This window comes from Panthera tigris, chromosome A1, assembly GCF_018350195.1.
Source record: "Panthera tigris isolate Pti1 chromosome A1, P.tigris_Pti1_mat1.1, whole genome shotgun sequence".
Lineage (NCBI taxonomy): Eukaryota > Metazoa > Chordata > Mammalia > Carnivora > Felidae > Panthera > Panthera tigris.
The window spans coordinates 111319805-111344907 of record NC_056660.1 but is presented as its reverse complement, the minus strand read 5'-3'; the positions used below and the strand labels follow the sequence as shown (position 1 = coordinate 111344907).

General features: G+C 46.6%; 1 long non-coding RNA gene across 1 annotated transcript in view; it reads right to left on the bottom strand.

Moving 5' to 3' along the window:
- LOC102960025 overlaps positions 1 to 25103 on the bottom strand; it is a 72585-nt gene that overhangs the window by 21003 nt on the left and 26479 nt on the right. The window contains exon 2 of the long non-coding RNA XR_006216928.1: positions 73 to 259. This is a non-coding gene — a long non-coding RNA (uncharacterized LOC102960025). The remainder of the gene's footprint in view (positions 1 to 72; positions 260 to 25103) is intronic.

Genomic DNA, 25103 nt, shown 5'->3' with positions numbered 1-25103 from the left:
TGAAATGGCCACATGGAGACCTGGAGCACGCCACTGAGGATATAAGTCCCAAGGGCAGATATGAGCACGTACAGCGATGTCGTCCCTTCCAATAGCCGTTAAAGGACGAATCCGGGGATGTTACCCCTCGCTCCTCAGCCCCTCTCACTTCCTCCTCCTGGATCTCCTTACGAAGTGATTTCATAGGGAGATTGCAACATAGAGCCGCTTGCTGCGCAAGTCAGATGTCTTGCCTGAGCAGAATCTCAGTCTTTTCCCCCTAAAGAAAGAGCGAAAGAAAATAAGCTTCATATCTGGTGAGGGGGATTAAGTGTAGACACACAGGAGGACTTCCTGGCTCTGAGGGGTTGACGATGGAATGCATTAGTAAGCAGGAGTCTGGGCACTCCTTCCCCTGAGGTCTGTGAGATTGGGGGTAGACTGCTGTCCCGTGGGGATGCCTGGAAGGCAGGCGCACCAAGAAGCAGGGACCGGACCTGATCAATAGCCGCCGCTCGCCGGGCCCAGGTGACTAAGCCCCAGTCACAGGAACCCTACACACCCGGGAACAATTGCTCCATTCACCAAGTCCTCCCCTTGTGCTGGTGCAGCGTCAGAGGCTTTGCCCACATTCCTTCCTGGGATTTGAATCTCTGACAGACACCAAAGCCCACTTCTCTGCTCCCTCATCTTCTATCCTATCCCCACTCTTTTTTTTTCTCCTCAAGTACGGCTGACATACAATACTGTATGGGTTTCAGTGTACGACAGAGTGATTCAACATTTATATACGTAATTCAGGGCTCACCACATAAGTACAGTTATCATCTGTCACTACACTAAATTTATACAATGTTACTGACTGTATTCCTTATGCTGTACTTTACCATTGCCACGATTTATTTATCTTATAACTAGAAGTCTGTACGTCTTGATCCCCTTCATCTACTTTTCCTATTGCTCCCCCTACCCCTCTCTCTTGCCTTTGATCCTGAGAACAGGTGGTATTACAGGGCTCTTGGAAACAGGCCTCTTGACCTTGGTGATGTGGACCCCAAGCAGGGTAGACACTATGTGTAACAGCATTTCGGGACGACTATAATGTAAATATATAAACATAATAAGTGTCGTAACAAATATATTAGATAACTGTACCCACAGAAGGAAAATTTGCTGCTCGCTACCAGAAAAAAAAAAAAAATGGGAGAAAAACATTGTAAGAAACAGAGCCCTTTACAGACAAAAGATAAAGCATTGTACCTATTTTCAAGTGCACATATTTTAATGTTTGCCAAAGTGTCTTTCAGAAACACTGTAGCCATTTGGCCCCGGCTGCCCCCAGTGACCCCTGGCTACCCCCAGCATTATGGGAGGGTTGATAACTGCCTCCCATCCTCCCAAGAAATCTATACTTCTTCATAAGAACATACCTATGTTCTTGATCTATCATATAATGTAAATAATGTAATTTCCCTGTCATTTGTCTTTATTATATTCGAGGTTCCTTTCTAAAAATTAACTTCTAGTAACCTAGTTTACAGAGTCACTTAAATCCATAATTTAAAGCAAAAATCAAAGGATCCGTCACCTGCAAAGGCACCCCTTTGCAGGACTTTACACTCTGTTCTCCATGGTTGACAACGTTTACCTTGCCTGATGAGCGGCAGGAGAGAAAACCTCCGAAGGGAAGGTCTGCCCTGGACTCTGGGGCTCCCCAGAGCGGGGGCTGGTGAGCGTGAGCCCTTCCAGAGCGCCCAGACTTCGCGTGGCCTCTGCCCCAGCCAACACCTGCTACCCTGCCTCCAGGGCCCTAGAGCCTGCTGGACCTTTGCTTCCAGAGGCCCAAGCCTCAGGGGAAGCGTGGCACCCAGACAAGAGAGCCACGGAGGAACCCAACACCCCCTTGACAGGCAGCTCCACCCTTATTCCAGGCCTTTCCCTGACCCAGTTCCCCATCACACAGATACGCACACACATGAGCCCACCTTAGGTCTCCAAAAAAGCAACTGGTCACAAGGAGCCCATGCCACCCAAAGTCTGCACACAGGCCATACAGCGCAGAGCAGGGAAACTGAGCCATCCGGAGTTTGAAGCCAATGGCATGCCTTCAAATCACACTTTTTTGCCCTTTACTCTCTAGTGTGGGAAAAGGGCACCAGGAAAAAGCTGAAATGCATGTAGCCATGTACCCCACTAGTTGCAGAGGGGCCGGCTTAGGGATGGCCCTGCACTGTACCCTGTCCTTCCCTCTGTGTCACCCTGAGACTGTCGGTGGCTGCTGCAGGGTGACAAGACTGTCTAAAACAGCAGCAGGGACTGGCTTTGCTACAGCAGCTCCCCACGCATGGACTTCAGAGCTTACAGTCAGACACAGTCCATCCATGGGCTGTGAGCAAGGGGCCCCCAGAAAGCGGCTTGCCCAGGCCAGGGCTGGGACACTGGTCACCAGGCTTCGCCATGAACCAAGCATGTGTTCCTTCCTGGAGACAGGGCCTCTGAAGCCCCTTTCTGACTCTGCAGCATTTTCTCTCCCCCTCCCCAGGTTGCCCAGCTCTGCAAACAAAGGCATGTTTGGGGGAAGAATGGTGCTCATAGTTAATAACCCTCAAATCTGGCTCCACATGTGGCTATTGTTAGGTAGATTTAAACAGCAATTACTGAGGTACCTCCTTCCTCCTCAGCAACAATCTAGGCCCTTAATCCAGCTAAGACCCAGAGAGTTTAGGATTGAGCTCACTGAGATGAAGGTACCAGCTTAGTCAGGGCCTGCTCCAGGCTGGGGGAGCTGGATGTGAGAGCACGACTCCCCAGAACCTACTCCTTCTTGCCAGCAAAAAAATAAGGGTGTGGGGTGGGGTGGAATGGGGCAGGCAAAGAACGGACTACCTCAAGTCCCCGTGATAACTCAGCTTCCAGAGAATTCACAGGGAGACCTAGCACAAACGTTTGGACTGAGAATCGAGAAAGAAAGCCAACATGCTCCTAGGAAGCCCCAAGAGCAGGCTGAGACTGGGGGAGGAGACCGGCCCCTCCTGGAACCCTGCAGCCCTAGCCCCTTATCTCAGCAGGAGACAATCCTAATAAAGCCTCAAGTTTGTAGTCAAGCTGCCTATGGTCTGGCCAGAGGAGAAGGTAAGCTTCCATAGGGAACCATTGCTGCAGACATAGGACTGGAGCATAGGAAGAAGCCTAAAGCTACACCTCAAGCAGGCTGTTTGCATTTCCACCCTCTGACCCTTTGCTCCTGCTTGTTCCCCTGCCAGGCCTGCCCTGCCTTCTCTCCACTGTCCAGCTCCCTCCCTATAAGGCCCAGCATTAAGGTGCCCATTGCTTCCCTGGAGCTCAGCCCTCCGTGACAGCACCCATGCTATTTATACAGGCTTGGGGGACTCACAGCATGGACAATTTGTCCTCAAGGGCACCGGGAGAGGCAGAGAAACTGGAAAGGCTGCTAGGCTGGGCTAGCTTGCATCAAACCAATTTCCACATTAAAAAGGAAGCCCTTTCACACAGCCCCATGGTCAGAGGAGGGAGGGAGCTCCCAGACCTCTCTGAGCCCCGGCTGGGAGCCCCCTTGCTGTAGGGACTATAGAATACCGAGTGGAGGCTACACAAATGAGTCTGCGGCCCCTCCTGGCCATGGAGGCCAACAACACTGTGACGGGTCAGCCCCCGTCCTGCTCCCGAGCCTCCCAAGTCTGGATTTTCTCATCCAACTTTTCTGTTTTTACCACAAAACAGTAACAAAAACCATTTAGTGTCAATTGTCATCTTGTATAAAGATCCAGTTTGGGTCTCAAGAGGTACAGGGACCAGAGGCAGCATTTACTGAGAATTTCAGCCCTGCCCGGCAGTGACCACATCAGGGCTCACAACTATCCTTACACAGAATCTATTAACAACGGCTTTGCACAGCACAGCCCTGGATTCAAATCGCACCTTCAGCACCTCGTGTCTGTGTGACCCGGGGCAAGTTACTTCCTGCTCCGATCCTTAATTTCCTGAACAGCCAAGTGACAATTACAAGAATGGCAGGTTGAAGGGGTTGCCATGATGACTGAATTAAATAAGCTCCATGCAGTCATTCTCGAAGGGGGGACCTGGGGCCAAGATCATTAAGGATCACCTGGGAACATGTTAAAAAGGCAGATTCTCAGGCCCCACCTTAGACCTACTGAATGGGAACCTCTGAGGTGGGGCTTGCGCACACACCCTCCAAGTGGCTGTGAGGCCCACTCAAGTTTGGAATCACTGGCATATGCAGGGAAGTTGTTCAACAGCAAGCACCTGACGAGCAAGGAGTCGTCACCGCTCCAGGAATGACTGTCCGACTCTCTCCCTTCTCCCCTGATGGACCCAAGGCTCGGGGAAGTGAAGCCATTTCTCCAAAGCCAAACAGCTAGAAGCCGGGCCACATGGCTCTGGAGGCCACATCCTCCTCACTACACCCTCGTGTCTCCCACTGAAAGCCCACATTCCAAAGCTACCTAAGCACTGACAATGTTCTCCACAGCGCCACCCAGAGGTAGCATGGTAAAAGCTAGAAACACCTCCCACAAACCTGCAAGGAAAGCAAAGAAACTAAGGAAAGAAATGATCCCTCCAAAACTACGAGGGTGCAGAGCCTCTCAGGACAGACATAACTTCCTTCCTCGGGAATAAAGGTCGCAGGATGCACAACCCCAGGGTTCTCCAGGACACAGCTGCTGGACGCTCTCAGGAATAGTCAGCCATCTTCGCAGCACCAAAGGTAGATCCGCGAGCTGTGCGGATAAAGGCATCGATTTCTTTGAGTACTTTTCAAACAAGAAATCGAGAAGAGAATTCTCAGCTAGTCAAGAAACTGTGACTTTCTCGCCAGGGCTCAATTTCTCCACCTACACGGAGGAGAAGTGACAAGCACCCAGTGCACTACAGCTTTAAGAAGTGCTGTTTGTCAGGGCGCCTGGGTGGCTCAGTCGGTTAGGCGGCTGACTTCAGTTCGTGGGTTTGATCCCCGTGTCGGGCTCCGTGCTGACAGCTCAGAGCCTGGAGCCTGCTTCAGATTCTATGTCTCTCTCTCTCTGTGTCCGTCCCCTGTTTGCACACTCTATCTCTTTCTCTCTCTCTCTAAAAAATAAATAATAAACATTTTCTAAAAATCAAAAAAAAACAAAACAATAAGTGCTGTTTGCCCTACCACATCTGCAGGTAGGGCTGAGGCCTCTGTGCCTTAATGCAGACCGCCCTCTCCTCCCAAGGGCAGTGTCCCCAGGGCTCACACTCCACAAGGTCTGGGTGGCACTTAGCCACCCTGGCAGCAAGAACCCAAACAAACCCCAAGCTCAGGCTGGCAGGGAGAAGGGGGATTGGTGGAAAGGAGTGGTGCCTTCTGGGAAGGCTTTTCACAGAGAGTTCACGGAAGCCACAGCCCCTACTGCTGCTCTGCTTCCTGCTCTCACCATGTCACCCAAAGTACAGATCCCCGTGGGTTCCTCTTTGCTTCCAAGAGATATGTCCTAAGTTTAATCTGCCTCAGCACTCGGCACCAGGCCTGGCAAGCACTAGGCTCCCAGTAAACGCTTAGAATGAATATACCAGATGTTCAGAAAGCAACACTGTCGGTGCACCGCACACCCGACTCCCGTGAAACCTCCTTGCCTTATCTGAACCTGTGCAACTCCTCTCCACACCAGCCTGCCACAGGGCCTGCCACCCCGTATGAATATTCTCAGCTTGCTTTCACTCACTACACTGCCAGCCACGCTGATGGTTTTCAGGCAACAAGGGAACCAAGCTCTGCCCCACCCCAAGACCTTTGCATATGCCAGTCTCTCTTTCCCCTATTCTTCACTTGACGGATTCTTTCTCAGTCTTTAGGCCTCAGCACATTCACCTCCTCAGAAAAGCCACTCTATGTAGACTTTCTTCTGTTGCTGCCTCTCCCCTTTGTTTCTTCAGCAGCACTCTCTCCAACTTGCCATTCTTTCCATCTCTTCTGTTTTGTCCGACCGCTCTCCCCCTTCCAGTGAAATGTCAGTTCCAGTGACTCGGGACCATGTCTGTCGGGCTTACCCCTGTATTCCCAGGGCCTGGCATGCTGCAGATACAAACTAAATCTTTTCAGAATGGGTGGGTGAATGAATGAATGAGTTCACAGAGGAAAAAAACAAAAAAAGAAAAGCAGTAACAATAATAATCCAAAATGTCTGAGGAGAGTGACAGACTTCCCTGTTTGGGGGTGGGGGGGGTGGGGGGGGGGAGAGGAGGGGTACAAGCAGGACAGGACACTGCCTCCCTCCGAGAGCCTGGCTGGGGGCAGACCAGACTGCCATGGTGGCTTTGCACCGGCAGCAGGCAAAGAATGGCACTGGAGAATCAGCCAGACTGAGGGTGACTTTCTGCCTTACTTGTCACCAGCTACTCCCAAATCAAGGCATCACAAACAGCTGGTGGGCCATGACCACCATGCACAGGCTGGGGGCTGCGCCCTAAGGAAGGAGACCTTTCCCTTCCCAGCCAACCTGTACCGTCTCAAAGTCTGCTATGCGGCAAGGAGAGCGGCAGGGGATGGGGGAAGGCATCCGTTAAGAGAGAAGAAGTCACTGGCACTATGCGAGCTCCACCAAACAGACCCCCAACAGGAGCCCGGTCTCATGTGTTCCCTACTGAAAAAACAAACAAACAACAACAACAACAAAAACCACAGCTCCCTGGGTGAGCGGAGCTCTACTGGTGGCGGGCACTTAAAGAGACTATCAGACCCTCTAGCCCAGCCCTGGGGATAGATCCCAGCCAGTGCTTCCAGTCTGTGAGTGTCTCTAGGCAGATGTGTGCCAGACTGGGCTGGACTATCATTGTAACATTTTGCCTTTCATGGGAGTCTGACCTTCTCCCTCCCAGACTTATATTTGAAACAAGCCCTAACAGCTGGTCACCATTTATTTATGCAAAGAATCTCATGCAGGGAGAGTCTTGTACATACCACACAGACAACTAAAAACCATTCTGCAACCACGCACAGGCCTGCCGCATGTGGCTTCCCACCAAACTAGAACCCTCACCTTCAGAGCTTCTCAGCCTATGAATGCCATACTAAGGAGTGAAGCGGCTCTCCCTGTCCCTGTCCTCACTCGCTCTGTGGCCTTAGGCCAGGGTATTTATACAGGCTCTGACTGCTTGCAGCCAGTGAGGTCCATTAGTAGGATGTAAATAGCTCTCTGCTCTTCAAAGGCTGGGCGAGCCATTCTGTGAGGTCTGAGTCAGCCCCGCCAGGGTCTTGTATTTCAAGCCTTATTCATCTTCCTGATAACTTCCATAAAGGGCCAATCCGCCTTTTTGGTATGCAGGGCCTGCCAACAGTGCCCCAGGGGGATTTTCACAAGAAACCGGCATTTGCTAAGCTCCAACTGTATACACAACTCTGTCCCAGTCACTCTGGGGGGAGAAAAAGAAGAAGACACAACTTCATTTCTTTCACCACTCTCACTCCTTTCAAGGAAACAAGGCATGCACAGGTAGCAGTTACTGTGGGTCAAATCACAAAGAACCATATGAAACCAAAGTCTGGCAGAGTGCCGTCAGGCATGGCAGGGGAGCCAGATGGGAGTACAGCCTAGTGGCCAAGCACACGGCCCTTGCTGTCGGAGACAATGAGCTTTGAATCCTAACCCTGACTCTTTTTAACTATGACCTGGGACAAAGGCTTAAACCCTCTGGGCCTCTTTCCCTGCCTGTACGATGGAGACAGAAATAGGAACAAGAGTGTTCTTGAGAGGATGTAATGAAGCAGTGTATGGGAAGGACTTGGAAGCGGCTGGCAGAGAGGAAGCACTCAAGAAATATCAGCTGTGCTTTACTGCGAGAGAAGCTTTCCAGAGAACGCCAGTTTTGAGAACTTGCAAGAAGAGAGGGACAGAGGTCCATTCCCTAGCTTGTCACCCTGCCCTGTGGGGCGGTGACATTGGCACACATTATCTCTTTGATCTGGAGTCAGAGAAGAGGGAAGGGCCAGCTACCAGTCCTCCAACCAAGGGACACATCAATCCATTTCCAAGAACTATTCAGTCTTCTAGGATGAAGGAGTCCCAAATCCCATAGCAAATTAGCCCCAGGGAAAAGACTACCCAAAAGCACAGGGCCAGACAGTCCTTGGTCTGGGGTAGCCCTGTCACTCAGGGAAACTGAGTGTGAGCCATGGGTCAGAACAAGGGATGGGGAGTGCAGGGAGACAGCGGACTAGCTGGCCCCAATCCCCGTGTCCTCACTGCAGGGGGGCCTGGAGGAGGGGAGTTCGAGCCTTGTACCCTGACAGGGAACATCCGTGGTTTCCATCTCAAGCACTTTCCTACACTATGTCTCAGGACACACAGCTACCCCGTGGGGTAGGTGAAGAAGGTAGGAGTGACATCTGTAGTTTGCAAAGAAAAACTTGAGGGTGAGAGGCTAAGTGATTGCCCAAGGTGACACGGCAAGGCAGGGCCTTGCCTGGACCCCAAACCCATCTCCCAGTGCCTGATTCTGTCCTCGCGGCCTTCTTCACCTGACATTCTCCCCACAGCTGCCAAAACCCAGGACGTTAGGATCGTTGAAGTAAACACTGCACCCCGGAAAAACGTTCAACCAAGCATGAGACTCCACGGGAGCAAACGATACGGCATATGGCAACTTCCCAGATGTTCCCAAGGTGGGAAGGGAGTTCTCAGGGTGAAGACAACATTGTCAAGACGGAAGCAACTTAAGTTTTAGTCAAGAGGGAATGGCAAGACAAACTATAATATGTCCACACTGTGGCATACCATTGGCCACAAAAAAAGAATGAGGTTGATCTTGAGGTACTGGCATGGAAACAACACCAGAACGGTGATGACTGAAAGCCCCAAGTTGCTGAATGATGTATGACTCTACACATATGCAGTGAAAACAAAACCACATATTGTCTCTGGATTCAGAAACACATATGCAAATACCCAGGAAAACTCTGGCAATACCCACACTCTCCCAGCAATGTTCCACATGCCTCTGCAGATCCACACTCAGCCCTGCTCTCTGTCCAGGTAGGCTGGCCTGTATGAATGGCATCAGTGACTGGCCATGCCTCCCAGCCAAGCGGGAGCACCAGCAGATCAAAAGGGTGGAAGAGAAGGAGACTGGAGTATGCATTCTCCTAGTTTCCACCTATGAGGTCTCCAAAAACTGGCCACAACCTTCAGCCAAAGGTCATAGCTTCTTTGAAGGTGCCCCACTCTCAGGGACAGAGATGTCCCTGTCAACCTATCCTACATGTGGAAGATGCCATGATGACACAAAGCTATAAGAATGCCTCCCATCAGCATCAGTTTTGGGGTTCTGCTCACACTAGGTTTTTGGTTTTGTTTCTGTTTTAACTTTTTACTGAAGTGCAACTGTATGTATGGTGAGCTGCATTCTGTGTTATCACACATCGTTGTAGATTATTGGTTTTCATTGCATTATAGCATTCCACTGTGTGAATATGTACATATATCTACTCCAATTCATTTATCCATTCTACTCTTGATGGAAATTTGGATTGTTTCCAGTTTGGAGCTATTAAAAATATTGTTAGGGGCATTCTAACACACCTTTTACTGTTCAAATACATGCATTTCTGTTGGATATATATATCTAGAATGGAAAGGCTAAATCATAAGGTGGCACATGTTTAACCTCAGTGCATACCAAGAGTTGCCCACAGTAGATGCGATTTCTGGTATTCAACATCCTTGCCAACCAATTTGACAATAAATTTTCTATAGAAAATTTTTTTTTACAAAATCCTTGCCAACACCTGGGTATCTTCTGGGTTTGTTTCTTTGTTCCACTGTTCTCACTCTGGTAGGTAGAGTGTATCTTCCTATGGTTTTAATTTGCAGCTCCCTAAGGACTAATGAAGCTCCACACTATTTCTTATGTTTCTTGGCCAATGGATAACCTCCTTTATGAAATATCTCTTCGAGTCTTTTGTACATTTTTCCAGTAGGGTGTCTTCTTTTTCCTATCAATTTACAAAAGTTACTTATATATTCTGGATGCCAGCCATTTGCCAGACAGAGGTTCTGAAAACTCCTCTTCCATTCTGTAGACTGCCTTTTTGCCTTCCTAACAGCGTCTTCTGATGAAGTTTTTAAGTTTAAATGGTCGGATTTATTAACTTATTTTCTTGTATGGTTAACAGTTTTTGTGTCTTGGTTAAGAAATATTTGCCTACGCTGCTCTCATTTTTATGAAGATTCTTTGAGGGGGAAAAAAAACCTATTGGAAATTGAGTAAGAAAAACCCTAGGAAACCACTACGTGGAAACACCGAATCAATAGCTCCAAGAAGCAATTGATCTGTGGTTGCCTCATTAGAAAGACAACCTCCTGATTTGTTTTTTTATTTCTTTGTTAGCAGCTGCTTGGAAGAATCCAGGCTCTTCTCACTTGTAAAGGTGAAGAGAGAAAGTTCAGACTGAACTCATCCCCATCAAAAAAAAATAAGTGTTCAGAGCATTTCTCTGTACGCTTAAAAAAGAAAAATTACTTAAAACTTAACATTATGCCAATGACCAGCAAAAAAGATGAGAGCAGGGGTTCTTGAACATAGGAATAGTAGGAAAATGCCGGCATTAAAATTGAAACGGTTTCGGGATAAGTGTTTCTAAGAACAATTCTCTTTCTGTAGAGGCCTCATTTCTCCCAGGAGACATTTACATCCTATTTGGTATGAAACAATCTCTAAAAACTTCCACCATGGGGCATTTCCCCCACTGAAAAGAATAAATGTAAAGATGACTAACACACTTAGTGGTCTTATCGCCAAATACATTAATCCAAGTCATTTTACAATCATTCGTTGAGATGACAAAAGTTCCTTTGAAAATCACTATTTTCACTGTTTAGTCAGCAATAAGATTGGAAGGTAATGGCGACCTCCTAAATCCTAACAACTCCTCACATCTAAAAACTGAAGGCAAGAAAAACAAAGCTATAATCAACAAGGGAAAAAACAAGCCACACACACAAAAGCCTACACATGACCCATACTTTTAGCATCACTAACTGGATAATACTATGAACTTCAAATAACATGTAAGCACGGAGATAAGCACCGAATTCCAACAGATCACCTACCATTACTGCGAGTCTGTAGATATGGGCAGCACAAACGGGAGACTTAAGAAATTCTATGAAGAAAAGGAAAAGGGAGTGGAGAACATAGTTGAAACACAGAATCATCCATAAAGGAAAAGTCCAGCCTAAATGCAAAATAGTCCTCAATTATATCTCAACCAAGCTTAAAAAATATATCCACCAAATGCAAAATGATGAACTTAAGTCTGAAACCTAATAGTTCACAATACTGGCTGCAGGGAAGGTACCTCAAAGTGAGCAGGGTTGGAGGTGGCAATGTCAAGAAGTACGATTCTCAGAGGAGGAAGAAATAAATGAACAAGATGTGCTGCTACTGAGAGATGTGGCAGTCGAGAAAAATTAGGAAGAGTGGAAAACCAAGAATCCTGCAGAAAAAAAAAGAAAGAAAGAAAAACAAAAGCCCTCCCTCTCCCCACTTCCAGAACTACTCTTTCAATCAGCTGCAATTTGCTATACTGACAGAAGAGGGCGCCCTTGAAACAGGAAACCCTCTTCACAAACCGCTGAGGGGTGGGGAAGAGGAAAAATCAGACTAATTTCATACTAAGATACGATACAAAGATAAAATACAAATCAAAACATTTCAGCTAATGAAAATTCCACCCTCCAGAAAATCAACCATGAAGCAGAAGTATCACCTTTCAAACTGAATTAAATATTATAAAACAAGCATTTGAAGATTAAAACAAAAAATAGATTCACTTATAAAATCTAAGAATAGAAGGGGACCTAGAAAATCAAGAAGAAATTCTATGAGGGTTTGTCAAATTCCGGGAAAAATTTTTGCAGAAAAAGTCAAAATTATTTCAGGAATAAAGACTAAGAGAGAGTAGGTCCAAATGAAAATCTGATAAGAGACACTGAAGGTAAAAAGACATAAAGCAAGATAAAAATGAGCTTAAAAATTGAAAATAATCAGAGAGAAACTAGTTGAAATGGAAGGCAGGCAAGGAGAGTCCAACACATGTACAATTGGAGTCCATGAAGAAGAAATGTAAAACAATAGAACACAAATAATATTTGCAAATGTAATGCAAAAAATTTGCCAGAAATAAAATCTTCACTCAACATATTTAAGATTCCCACTGTGTGCCTTGGAAAATTGATCTAGAATGATCAACTCAGACATGTATCCCAGTAAAACGACTGAACTCTAATGACAAAGAACGAAACCCTCAGGATCTTTAGGCAAAAACATCAAATTATTATTCAAGTAAGAAATTTAGGCTGGCATAAGACTTCCTAAGAACAACATACAGAATAGGGCAGGAGTGAGGCAGCATTTTCAAGACACAAGGAGACGGAGAGCAAGCCAAGGATTTAATATCTACCCTTCCTCCAGTGAAGCTTTAGCCTATAAGAGATAACTGGGGGAGCTTCCTCAAAAGAACTGAGGGTGATCATTTAATACATTTAATTATAGAGCCAAGACAAAAACAAGTATGAGGTCAAAGTAACATCCAAGTGTAAACATTACACGTTCTGACAAAGCGTAAAGATGATAACAAAGGGGAAGGCAAAGTATGACCAGAGATTATTGTTCAGGTTATAGGTGGGGGCCAAAGGATACCATTTAAAACTGACAGTCCAGATAATATAGGTTTAAGAAAAGGAGGGATTAAGGGAAGCAAAAAAGGCATAAATACAAAGGTAACCTGTAGATTAAAAATACAAACTTTTCTAAATGCCAAAGGAATTTTTTTTAATTTTTTTATGTTTATTTATTTTTGAGAAAGAGAGACAGAGCATGAGCAGGGGAGGAGAAGAGAGAGAGAGAGAAAGAGAGAGTGGGAGGGAGACACAGAATCCAAAGCAGGCTCCAGGCTCTGAGCTGTCAGCACAGAGCCCGACACGGGGCTCGAACTCACAGACCACGAGATCATGACCTGAGCAGAAGTCAGACGCTTAATCAACTGAGTCACCCAGGCGCCCCACCAAAGGAATTTTTAGGCAATGATGGAAATGCATCAAACTCAGAGACAGGTCTCAGTACACACAATACACACAATTCTAAGCCAGTCCTAAGGAGTCTAGCACATTCCTTAATGGGGAAATACCAGAGACATTCCCACTGCGGGGAAGGACAAGACACAGATGCCCACTTTTCCACTATTAACACTGTGCTGGAAGTATGAGCTAATGCAATTGGGAGCAAACAGTAAGAGGCTTGAGAACTGGAGAATAAGTAAAGCAGACCCGACTGCAGAGGACAGGACAGCATACCTAGAGAACTAGAGATGAAATGATTAAGCTAACTCAGAATTTCTCAAAATCTTTGATAAAGCAGAACCCCTTCACATTCTTAAAATTATTAAGGACCTCAAAGAGCTTGTGTTTATGTAGGGGATATCTTTTTATATTACTGGATTAGAAATTAAAGCTGAGGAAAATTTAAAGGTGATCAATTTAGGTATAAGTAACAACAATGAACATGTTAACCTAAGTACCGCATTTTCTGAAAAATAAGCATAAACCAACACTTTCAGGGATGAGAATGACATTATTTTACATTTGTGCACATCTCTTTGTTGTTGAGCTTAATAGAAAACAGCTGGATTTTCACTCTGCCTCTGCAATCTGTTATGATATCACACATGATGTGGATTCTGGAAAACTCCACGGTACACTCAAGAGAGAACGCAAGCTATAAGGGCAAATTATGTCTTAGTATTATTATGAAAATTGTTTTGACCTTGTGAATCCACTAAATGGGTCTCAGGAACCCCAAAGGAACTCAGACCACATAGTGAGAGCCATTGAACTAACTCCAGCAATAAAATAGCTCCATACACTCACAGGATGTAAAATCAGCAGCGAGAGTCCACAGCCTTCCTAGGCACAAATAGCAACCAAGTGTAAGACTGTAAGATGTAACAAAGGAGAAAGGCCTCGTTTACAACAGCAGTAGAAAAGATAACACACTTACAAATAAATCTAAAAGGAAATGTTGAAAATCAATAGGAGGAAAACTGTAACACACTTCTGAAACAACAGCAAAGTAGACATGAACAAATGGAAAAGACATCCTTGTTTGTGGTTGGGCTGTCTCAAGATCATTGACGCGTCAGTTCTAAGTTCATTTATCAATATGATCCCGATAAAAATTTCAACAGATATTCCTCTGCAGCTGGACAAGATGACACTAAGGTTCATAGAGAAGAATTAATGTGTCAGAATAGGGAGGCAAACAATGAAAAGAGGGCTAGCCCTACCACATATTTTGAAGTATTACAAAGCCTCTATCATTAAAACAGTGTGGTAATGGCATATAAAGAGACAGACTAATGGAATAAACTGCCAACTCCAGAAAGAGGCCAAACTGCCTGTGAAAATTTAGGGTTTCATAAAGGTGACATCTCAAATCACTCAGACAAAGACGGATGTTATAATCAAGGGCATTGATACACTAGATAGACATTTGGAAGAAAATAACAATTAGATCCATTCCTGGGGCGCCTGGGGGGCTCAATCGGTTAAGCATCTGACTCTTGGTTTTGACTCAGGTCATGATCTCACAGTTTTCTTGAGTTTGGACAGCGCAGAACCTTCTTAGGATTCTCTGTTTCTCCCTCCTCTCTGCCCCTCCCCTGCTGCACGGTCTCTCTGAAAATAAGTAAATAAGCTTTAAAAAAGAATGTGTTATATAAGAAAAATAGATCCATTCCTTATCTCACATTTAAAAATAAGTTCCAAATGGACTAGAGATCTAAATACTAAAAACTAAATCATACTAGCATGAAAAGAAACTATGAGTGAATTTTGTAAGTGGGGTATAGCACAGCTTTCTAATTATGAGTCAAAAATCTGATGAAATCAAATAAACATTGTTACTTTTGACTATAAAATATTTTTTAAGTTTTGCAAGGCAAAACCAAACAAAAACAAAACAAACACAAAAATGAAAGAAAGCAAACACCACAAACAAAATCAAAAGACAAACATCAAACTGGGAGATATTATTTGCAACATATATCACAGATAAAGGGCTAATATATCTTTAAAAAGACCCTGAAACCCTATAGAAAAGTGACCAGAGACATACACAAGCAATTCACCAAAAGACATTAAAATGCTCTGAAACCTACAAAAAAAGTGTTCAACAAACATCACACATCATCAAAAAATGCAAATTAAGACTTCACTGACACACTGGTTTTCAGTCATCATAGTGGCAAAAATTCAAAATCTTCACACTATACCCTGGTGGCAGAGCTGTAGGAAACAAGCAATCTTCAACACTGCTGGTAGGAATGTGCATTACAGAACCCCTAAGAAGCAGAATTTGGCAATACTAACAAAACTGGCAATTTGTTTACTTTGACTCAGCCAGCAATCCTACTTCCAAGAAATTACCCTTAAAGATACACAACCAACCATAAAAATCTACACACATAAATCATTTTCACTGCCACGTAATACTGGGAGCTACGTAAATTCTCAAACATAGGATACTGGTTGAAAATACGTGGTTATATACATGCAGTGGAGTGATATGCTGCTAGAAAAAAAGACAGAGAGAGGATGGGGAAAATCTCTATTAACAGATACAGAGTGATTTCTAGAATATATTAGGCGGAAAAAGTGAGATGCCAGATAATATATATAGTACGTTACCTTTTGTGCAACAAAGAATGGAGAAATAGGAAAACAGCCATTTCTTGCTGATCTTTGCAAAGAAGAAACACAAGAAGAAAAAGAAACAGAAAAAATAAGATTGGTTCCCTCCAAGGGATGAGAGAGGACACAGTAAAAGGGCTGTGGGAAGGGATAACACTTCTCCAAGGACACCTCTCTAAAGCTCTGACTTTTGTTAGCATGTTAATATTCTACATAAGCAACACTGAAATCAACAAGGATGAGAATGAAAACTACAACTAAGGGGCGCCTGGGTGGCACAGTCGGTTAAGCGTCCGACTTCAGCCAGGTCACGATCTCGCGGTCCGTGAGTTCGAGCCCCGCGTCAGGCTCTGGGCTGATGGCTCGGAGCCTGGAGCCTGTTTCCGATTCTGTGTCTCCCTCTCTCTCTGCCCCTCCCCCGTTCATGCTCTGTCTCTCTGTGTCCCAAAAATAAATAAAAAACGTTTAAAAAAAAATTTAAAAAAAAAAAAAAAAAAAAAAAACTACAACTAAAGCAAATGAACCACACTGTATTTCAAGTAAATCTAATTAGGAGAAACCATCTGAAGAACCCCAGTGGAGAACCACACTGAAAAGAAAGAATTAATCTATGGGCACCTGGGTGGCTCAGTCAGTTAAGCGTCCAACTTTTGGTTTTGGCTCAGGTCATGATCTCATGGTCCATGGGTTCAAGTCCCACATCAGGCTTCTTGTTGTCAGCATGGAGCCTGCTTGGGATTCTCTTTCTCTCTCTCTCTCTCTCTCTCTCTCTCTGCCATTCCCCCTCTCGTTCTCTCTCAAAATAAGTAAATAAAATCTAAATTTTTTTCATTTAAAAATAATATTTTTTTAATATTTATTTTTGAGACAGAGAAACAGAGCATGAGTGGGGGAGGGACAGAGAGAGAGGGAGACACAGAATCTAAAGCAGGATCCAGGCTGTGAGTTGTCAGCACAGAGCCTGACGCGGGGTTCAAACCCATGGACAATGAGATCACAACCTGAGCCAAAGTTGGGCACTTAACCAACTGAGCCACCCACGTGCCCCTAACCTCTAAAAAATCTTGTAAAATAGAAGTAATCTAGGGGCACCTGGGTGGTTCAAACACTGCATCGGGCTCTGTGATGACAGCTCGGAGCCTGGAGCGTGCCTTGGATTCTGTGTCTCCCTCTCTCTGCCCCTCCCCAACTCGTGTTCTGTCTCTGTCCCTCTCAAAAATAAGCAAACATTAAAAAAAAAAAGAATTAATCAAGGTACTTTGTTCAAAAATTACATAAACTGTATGCGCACGGTCTAGAGGGAAAAAGGGCTGCAAACTAATCATGAACTCTTTAACCAGGCTTGTTCTCCACAGTGGTATGGGTGTAGCAATTTGCAACTATTTTAGATATGCTGCAGGATATGTATAACTGTGTGACAGTACTGGAAGCCAGGATTACTCACTGTGGAAGAGGTGAGATTTGAATACAGGATAAGGAGAGGCAATGAGAAACATGGAGGAATGGAATGGATCAGAGGGTAACAGCATGAAATCATGATATATATATTATATATACATACATGTTATATATATGTTGTATATGATATAGATCGTATATTATATGTATAATATATATTGTATTGTATATATAACATATATTACATTGTATATATCTTATGTATTATATTGTATATGTATACATGATATATATTATATTGTATATGTACATATATATTATGCTGTATAATGTATGTGTGTATATAATGTATATGTATATAAAATATATATTATACAATAAAATATACAATATATTTTTTATATATATCTATAATACATATTGGATTATATATGTATATATGATTTATACTATATTGTATATGAATATCATACGTACATATGTAAATTTTTGAATACGTGTATATAATTTTAATGTGTGTATGTATTTATTTATAGGTTTCAAACCTAGTATGTGTCAGTGTGTGTGAGTGTATAGTATATAGATCCTAGACTTGAAAAGGTCGGTAGCACAGGACACACACAGTGTCTAGGTCTTAAATTTTAAATATTTCCCAGGAAAAGGAAACAGGGCTCCTTAGCCAATTGCCTGATTCCAAGACTAGGGCAGGAAAGTTACACAAGGTAAGCCTGGTTAGTATGAGAAATGAAACTCAAAGTCATGATGGGGGCATTTCAACAGGACACAGGAGCCAACTTGAAGGGTATCTCATTGGCTACATGTGAGACAACTGAAGCACCAAAATAAAAAAAGGTAGTAATAGATTATAACTTGGTGAGTAAAAAAGAAATCTAAGAGGAGCACCTGGGTGGCTCAGTGGGTTCAATGTCCAACGTCAGCTCAGGTCATGATCGCATAGTTGTTGAGTTCAAGCCCCGTGTTGGGCTCTCTGCTGTCAGCCAAGAGTCCACTTCAGATCCCCTGTGGCCCTCTGTCTCTGCCCCTCCTCTGCTGATGCGTGCTCTCTCGCTCTCGCTCTCGCTCATAAATAAATAAATAAATAAATAAATAAATAAATAAATAAAGTTTATTTCTGAGAGACAGAGAGACACAGAGTGGGGGGGGGGGCGGTGGGGGAGAGGAAGACACAGAATCTGAAGAGGCTCCAGGCTCAGAGCTGTCAGCACAGAGCCCGATGCAGGGCTCGAACTCACAAGCCATGAGATCATGACCTGAGCTGAAGTCGGACGCTTAACCAACTGAGCTACTCAGGTGCCCAATAAATATATTTTTAAAAATCTATGAGACTGTACTGGTGATGCTGCAGGAGACGCAGCAGAGTGGATGCAGAAGCAGAAGGAGGGAAGAAGGCGGCCAGAAAGGAACAGGAAGAAGGAGGATGTAAGGGTGTGTTCTCCATCAGAGGACAATGACGGCCCATAAATGAGGACAAGGTATTGAAACCGGAAAATCACCACTGTGTAAGCAACATGACGACTGGCTGGGGAAGAATGATCAATGGGTGCATGAATTGGGTGGTTGGGGGAGGGCTGATGGGGAGGATATTTGCACAACAAAGCGTCTCCACAGACCGCTAATCAGTTACAAGGGGGAAGATTAATTACACAGGGCAGTAGTAACCAGACATCTTGCCCAGGAAGTCCAGGTGAACATCACCAGGGAGGGGTAGACAGCATGTGCCTTCAGATGCTGTGTCCTGAAGAAACACGACAGACCAACCAGGGATGGAACGATCTGAAACTAGTCATGACAAAGTATCCGACAAACCCAATCTGAGGAACAGACAGCCTGTATTCTGACCTGTTCTTCAACAAAACAACAGGGTTGTGAAAGACAAAGAAAGGCTGAAGAACTGTTCCAGATTAATCATTGATTAGAAGCGAGCAGACAGCAAAATGCAGTAGGTGATCATGGACGGGTCCTGTACCGAAAAGAAAAATCTGGAATAGGTACCATATGGGAAGGTAAACAATGGACGGTTAACTATTCAATGTCAGGAGTTTTCCAATTCTGAAGGAGACCCCTGAAATCGGGCTTTACCAAGTTGAGCAAATTTAGCAAATTTGCTGTAGCAAATGCCCCAATGTGTTCTGCCTCACAGCCACGTCACCTTCACTGATGAATAAGCAGGTGTTCCCAGGAGGGCAGCCATCCAGGGCCCAGAGAGGCCAGCCCCCGACTCATCAACTTTAACCTGTCCAAAGAGTACATGTGACTGAAATGTGCCCTGTCTTTTTTTTTTTTATGTTTTATTTATTTTTGAGAGAGAGAGAGAGAGAGATATAGAGCGAGAGAGACAGCGAGCAAGCAAGCATGAGCAGGGCAGGGGCAGAGAGGGAGGGAGTCACAGAACCTGAAGCAGGCTCCAGGCTCTGAGCTGTCAGCACAGAGCCTGATGCGGGGCTCAAACTCACAAACTGCGAGATCATGACCTGAGCCGAATATTAGGCTCAATCGACTGAGCCACCCAGGCGCCCCAGATGTGCCCGTCTTTTACAGCAGATACACTTGGCAAGAACACCCAGGGACCTCCTGAAGAAGCCTAGGTCATTGCGGAGGCCTGGAAGCAAACGGTATCATCTTCTGGTGACCCTCAGCCAGAATGGACATGGTCCCAAAGGCAAAAATCCAAAATTCTCCCAGCTGGGGCTCAAAGACTGATGTAGATCTGGCCTTAGCAGGTCCCTGTGATCCTGCCCCCAATCCCGACCAGCCAACAGAAGTTGTCAGTAGCCACCCCAGTGACTCATCCAATACACAAATGGGAAATGAGTGATCATTCACATTTAGTTGCATTTTTCTTCCTGGAGATTTATTCTGGATTATTGCATCTGACACCACTCAAATGCCAAGAATGACTCTTGTACAAAAAAACAAAAGAGAGAGCTTTTATGTTCTTAGAGATTCATTTAGCTGGATTATATCTGGCATCAGCACGCCCACCCCTCCGTCAGATCGTATTGGCAGAAAAAAGGACAGACCAACCAAGGAGTGTGCATTTTCCATGTCTTCAAATTGCTGTAGCATTCCAAAATTTCACAACGTTCTCTCCCACAGCCAGGTGAATATGAAGCGATTCCAGTGGGGCATGCAGGGGTGAGGGAGGGAGGGAGAGGGGGGCATGGAAATTCACAGAGAGGGGCCTGAGAAGTATGATGATGCCTCTGTCACCTCCTTGAGTTCTTCCATAAGCATTTGTTCCTAAGCTCTTGAACCTCATTTGAGCTCAGCATCCAGTCTGGATTGGAGTTGGTAACAAGGACTTTGGTCACAGAGGTCTGTCTACTGGAGTCAAAGCAACACTCAGTTGCCTGTGCCGACATCACACAGAGCAGAAAAGCAGGGCTGAATTTTACCTTTTTTGTTTTTTAATATTTACTTTTGAGAGAGAGAGAGGCAGAGACAGGGGCGACAGAGGATCCCAAGTGGGCTCTGTGTTGACAGCAGAGAGCCAGATGCGGGGCTCAAACTCCCAAATGGTGAGATCACCACCTGAGCTGAAGTCAGATGCTTAACCTCCTGAGCCACCCAGGTGCCCCTGAATTTTATCTTTAAGATGGGGGTGACCTAGAGCACAGCCTCTCCCAGGGATTAAGTGGCGAATAGCAATGACACTCCACAGCCAGAGCAAATACTAAGTGATTGCTTGACAATGGGCAACTCAATGGACTGTGTCGAAGCCTGTCTTGTCTTCTCCTTCCCTTACAGATTGACACTACGATGCGCCTCTCCAGTGATAACCACAGAGATTGCAGCATTGTGTAAGAAAAAGTCTTATCAGCCCCAAACCCAAAGTGCCGCTATAGCCTCATCACCTCTCACCTTCATGGACCAGGAAAGCATGCACGTCTCCCTCAACAGCTCAATCTCCCAGCCAAGAATGTTCCCACTTAAAAGACTTCTCCACACACCACATTTTTTTTCACCAGCCTCTGGAACATGTTATCTCAGGAGAGTGAGAGTTAAAACAAATGAACTTGTAGCAGCTGGGGAGGAAGACAGAATGACTCAGGAGCCCTTCCACTTCACTCCAGACAGGGTCATTTCCTACCCAGTTGTGGGGAAGGTCGAACGCTAGTTGCCCCTTCAAGCTGTCTGGGACGAGGGGGAGCAGCCGTCGTCCTAGTTCAGTGACTGACCGTACAGAATTACTGCCCATAAAGCACCTTCTCTAGTCGCCCCAACTTAGAAGGCAGGCTGGAAATTCCAGATGCATAAAACTGGGGAAACGGCCCACAGCTCAGTCACCTGCCTCCCCTCTGAGACCCCAGTGGAGGCTACAGGTACCACATCAGCTGGGAGCTGGGGTGGGGAGCGATCACCTGGGAGGCTTGCAAAACCTTTTCTGTTCACTGCTGAAGGTGAGAGTCGAGAATCCCAGAAAGCGCCACCCACCCCTGCCCCGCCCGCACCTCAGGCTCATCCCCAAATAATTCTCTTGGCTGAGCAGCTTCAAGCTTTGAGGGTCTGACAAGGCTGCTCACCAGACAGGCTGCCTCAGCTCTCCCACGGCAGCTGCATTCCCTGATTTGAGAACACCATGTGGCCCCAGAAAAAAGTCAGTCTGTCAGAATTCCTCTGGAGAGCTTGTGAATGGGGGACACAGCAGCCAGGTGGCTGGTGGCCCTTCCAAGCACAAAGGCAGGAGCGCGCGGTGCCAGGTGTGTTTAAAGTTCGTCTTACCTTTGGTCCCCCAATACCTGCATGATGGACGGTATTGTGGGAAGGTGTATTCAGCCAGTAATGTATTTCTGTCAGAGTGGCTGGAAATGAAAGGGCGGTGGATGGGAGGGAGGCTGCTTTTGTGCTCGGGGTAAATAACCAGCTGGCTAAGATTTTTCCTTCTTTTCTTCACATTCACAGGGCTGGGAGGACTGGAGGTTTATGCACTTCTCCAGCATTCCTTCTTCTCCATAAAAATGTGAGTCCAGGCTAAGGAGGATTTCTGTCCCTCCCGGAGCTGGCCAACCTGGGCGATTACAGGGAACCACTCAGCAGTTACCGAAAGCCTAGGCCTGCGTAACAAGATTTCTGACTATGGGGCATTGCTCTGTACAGAACTGCTCCAAAGGCAGTCGGCACCCAGGAGGAAACATGCCAAAGAATTTCTCCTACATTAAATTATGAGGTGAGCTGAAAAAACACGACTAAATCACCCCTAGTCCAAGGCTCACATGAGCCCCTTGACTAAGAAAATAACTTTTCAGGGCTGGGTTCTCAGCAGCCATTTGGCCAAATACCAGAGTCCCTCTCCACGATTTCAGAGGCCAGGAGGTAAGAACGTTTTGGGTCTTAGATGAGCCAGGAGACAATCACCTAAAACCAGGCGCCCTCGGCTTTCAAGGCCGACCCCTTCTACAGAGCCGAGAGAAGGTGTTGGGGTTAGACATAAATCAGCCAGATGGAAACACCTTGGCCCATGCCGGCAAGACCAGGATGCCTGAACAGCCCCTCCATGCCGCTGAGCTGTGTCAAGCACGGACACCCCGCCGGACCTCGGATGCTGTTTCACGCTCACAGGCTGCAGGCGGGTGCGGTTGAGGATGACGTAGACTTTGTGTATAAAACTACCATGGAATGAGAAAACATCGCATCTCTAACTGGGTCATGGGCCAGTCTGTGGGCCAGCAGCAGCTGTGACTCTCGGCCCCCTTCAGAGGGGCCCAGGGGAAAGCCATAGCTCCCGGTCCCCTACTCCAAAATAGGAATGAGAGCATCACTACCACACAGAACCTCCACCTTCAGGGCTCCTGAACCACATGTGACATTTTCAAAGCCAGGCCAAATCCATTCCTAAGAGGCGGTGCCTCCAGGACCTGAAAAGAGGTTTACTTTTGCCCCCAGATGGTTCAGAAATGCAAGTGCTACGCTGCTTGGGTACCAAAAATGACCCAAACGGCTACCAAACTAGAGCCCCGCCAGGTTAAAGAGCGCCTCGCAGAGCTCTCTGCAAGGGGCAACCCACACGTGTTTGTGGTACATTCTCGACATGAGAGCCCAGAAAGCCTCCTCCTCAGAACACAACAGCTCACCTACAATATTTAGGGACGGCTCATCATGCAATGCAAGGCCCAGAACTTCCAATGAGAAGGCATCGCACTCTCCTATACCGTCAAGCTCCCACACCTCGGCTTCTGACCTTTGGCTGAAGGGCCGTGTGCTATGTAGTCTACCCACTCCCTAGGAACACCCCCTAGGAAAAGGGGGTGAAAAAGGAAATAGGAGAAGCCTGTGCAGAACCTCCTGCCAAGGGGCCAGAAAGCCCAAGTTGGACAGGTTGACCCGGAACCTCTTGCTCCGCTGTCTCATGGCAGAGCAAGGGCACCACGTCAGGGGCACCTGGTCGTGTCTCCCACCATGCCTGTTACCCGGGACATACACCAAGGCCTCTCCAGACACCGCTGCCATATAAGGATCTAGGGCATGTGGACTTCCTTTCTCAGCAAAACTCTCAACCCTAGATCAGCACCACAGCTGCCTCAGAGGCACGGCAATGCCAGAATAGGAGGCATCCTGGCGGGGCCCTGGGACATTGTACTCCTGGGCAGCTTACTTCATTTGTTGGGGGCCCAGGGAAGGTAGGGGAGGGGGCAGCCTGTGGAGGCTTGAGGGCACAGCTCTAGGTCTGCCAGCCTGTGGGCCTCGGCCCCGGAACAAAGAGCACTGTCACAGAGGAGTTATTCGCAGTCCTACACGGGGTGCAAAAGCCAGGCCTGGCGGGTCCCACAAGTGCGGCTTCTCCCGGCGTCACCACCGCCAGCGGCCAACAGGTGGCAGGAGAGCTTTGGGAAGCGCTCACCTGAGGGCTGCAGCCGGTCCCATGGCTGCTGCCCGCAAAGGCCACGGTGTAGCTCCAGCACGCGGGGCAAGAAGAGCCAGACAGAGGAAGGAGAATGGGTCCCCGGGAGCCACACAGCCAGGCGCGTCCTGTGGAGCCCTGTCCAGAGAAGGTGTTCCAGAACTCGAGCCCCGCATCTCCCCACCTGGGGGCTGACCTCGCTTGCTGCACACCTCCATGGGAGCCTGGGCCTAGAGGGTCCCCAACTCAGGGCACAGATTCCCCCAGGCTCCGGCAACACCCACTCCACCCGGGCTGCCCCTGGACAGACCACAGGCCGGGGGGGGGGGGGGGGGGGTCCAATCCAGGCTCGTCCCCTGTCCGCAAGCAGGTTTAGAATTACTTGTAAAGATCAAGATTCCAGAGCGCGAGTAACTGCTGGAGGTGAGAGAGACAGCCCAGAGATAGGGGCTCGTGGCTGTCACTGGCACCCCCTTCCTAGCTTCTTGCTACAAGCAGTGATGATAAAATTACGTGTTTTGAGAACCGGAATGGCGACAGAGGAGTTTTTCCTCTTTATAAATAACTGTAACATTTCCTACCACCAAATTCCAAAGCTAACAGAGGGAACCCCGCAGAAGTGCCACGGCACTTTGTTACGTACGGCCTCACACGTTACAGACAGTGAAAGGAATCCATCAGGTTTAATTGGTTCTGCTCTGGTCAGAACTGAGGTCTCTAGAAGCCTCCCATATACTTTACAATTTTAAGTTTGAGAACCCTAAACTAATGATGTGAAACTAATGTAGTGTAACACCGAGTGCCCTCTCTGCCAGTAGGAAATAATTTCTGCAGGGCTTCTAAAAACCAGACCAAACCAAACAAATAAATCAAATGATTTTACAATGTGGAAAAGCCATGAGCGGGCTGGAGCTCGAGCTCTGTTTGGGGGAAGCAGGCAGTTTGGGCGGCTGGAGCGTCTCAGCCACCGGCCGCGAGCAGCTTTGCTGGGCTCTCCGGGTGCCTGCGGCTGGGAGCTGCCTTTGAGCCTCCAGCCCAGCGCACTCAGGAAAACAATCTGGGCCGCAAATCCAAAATGACAGTTTTAACAAATATGACTTCAGCATTTATATTGCGAT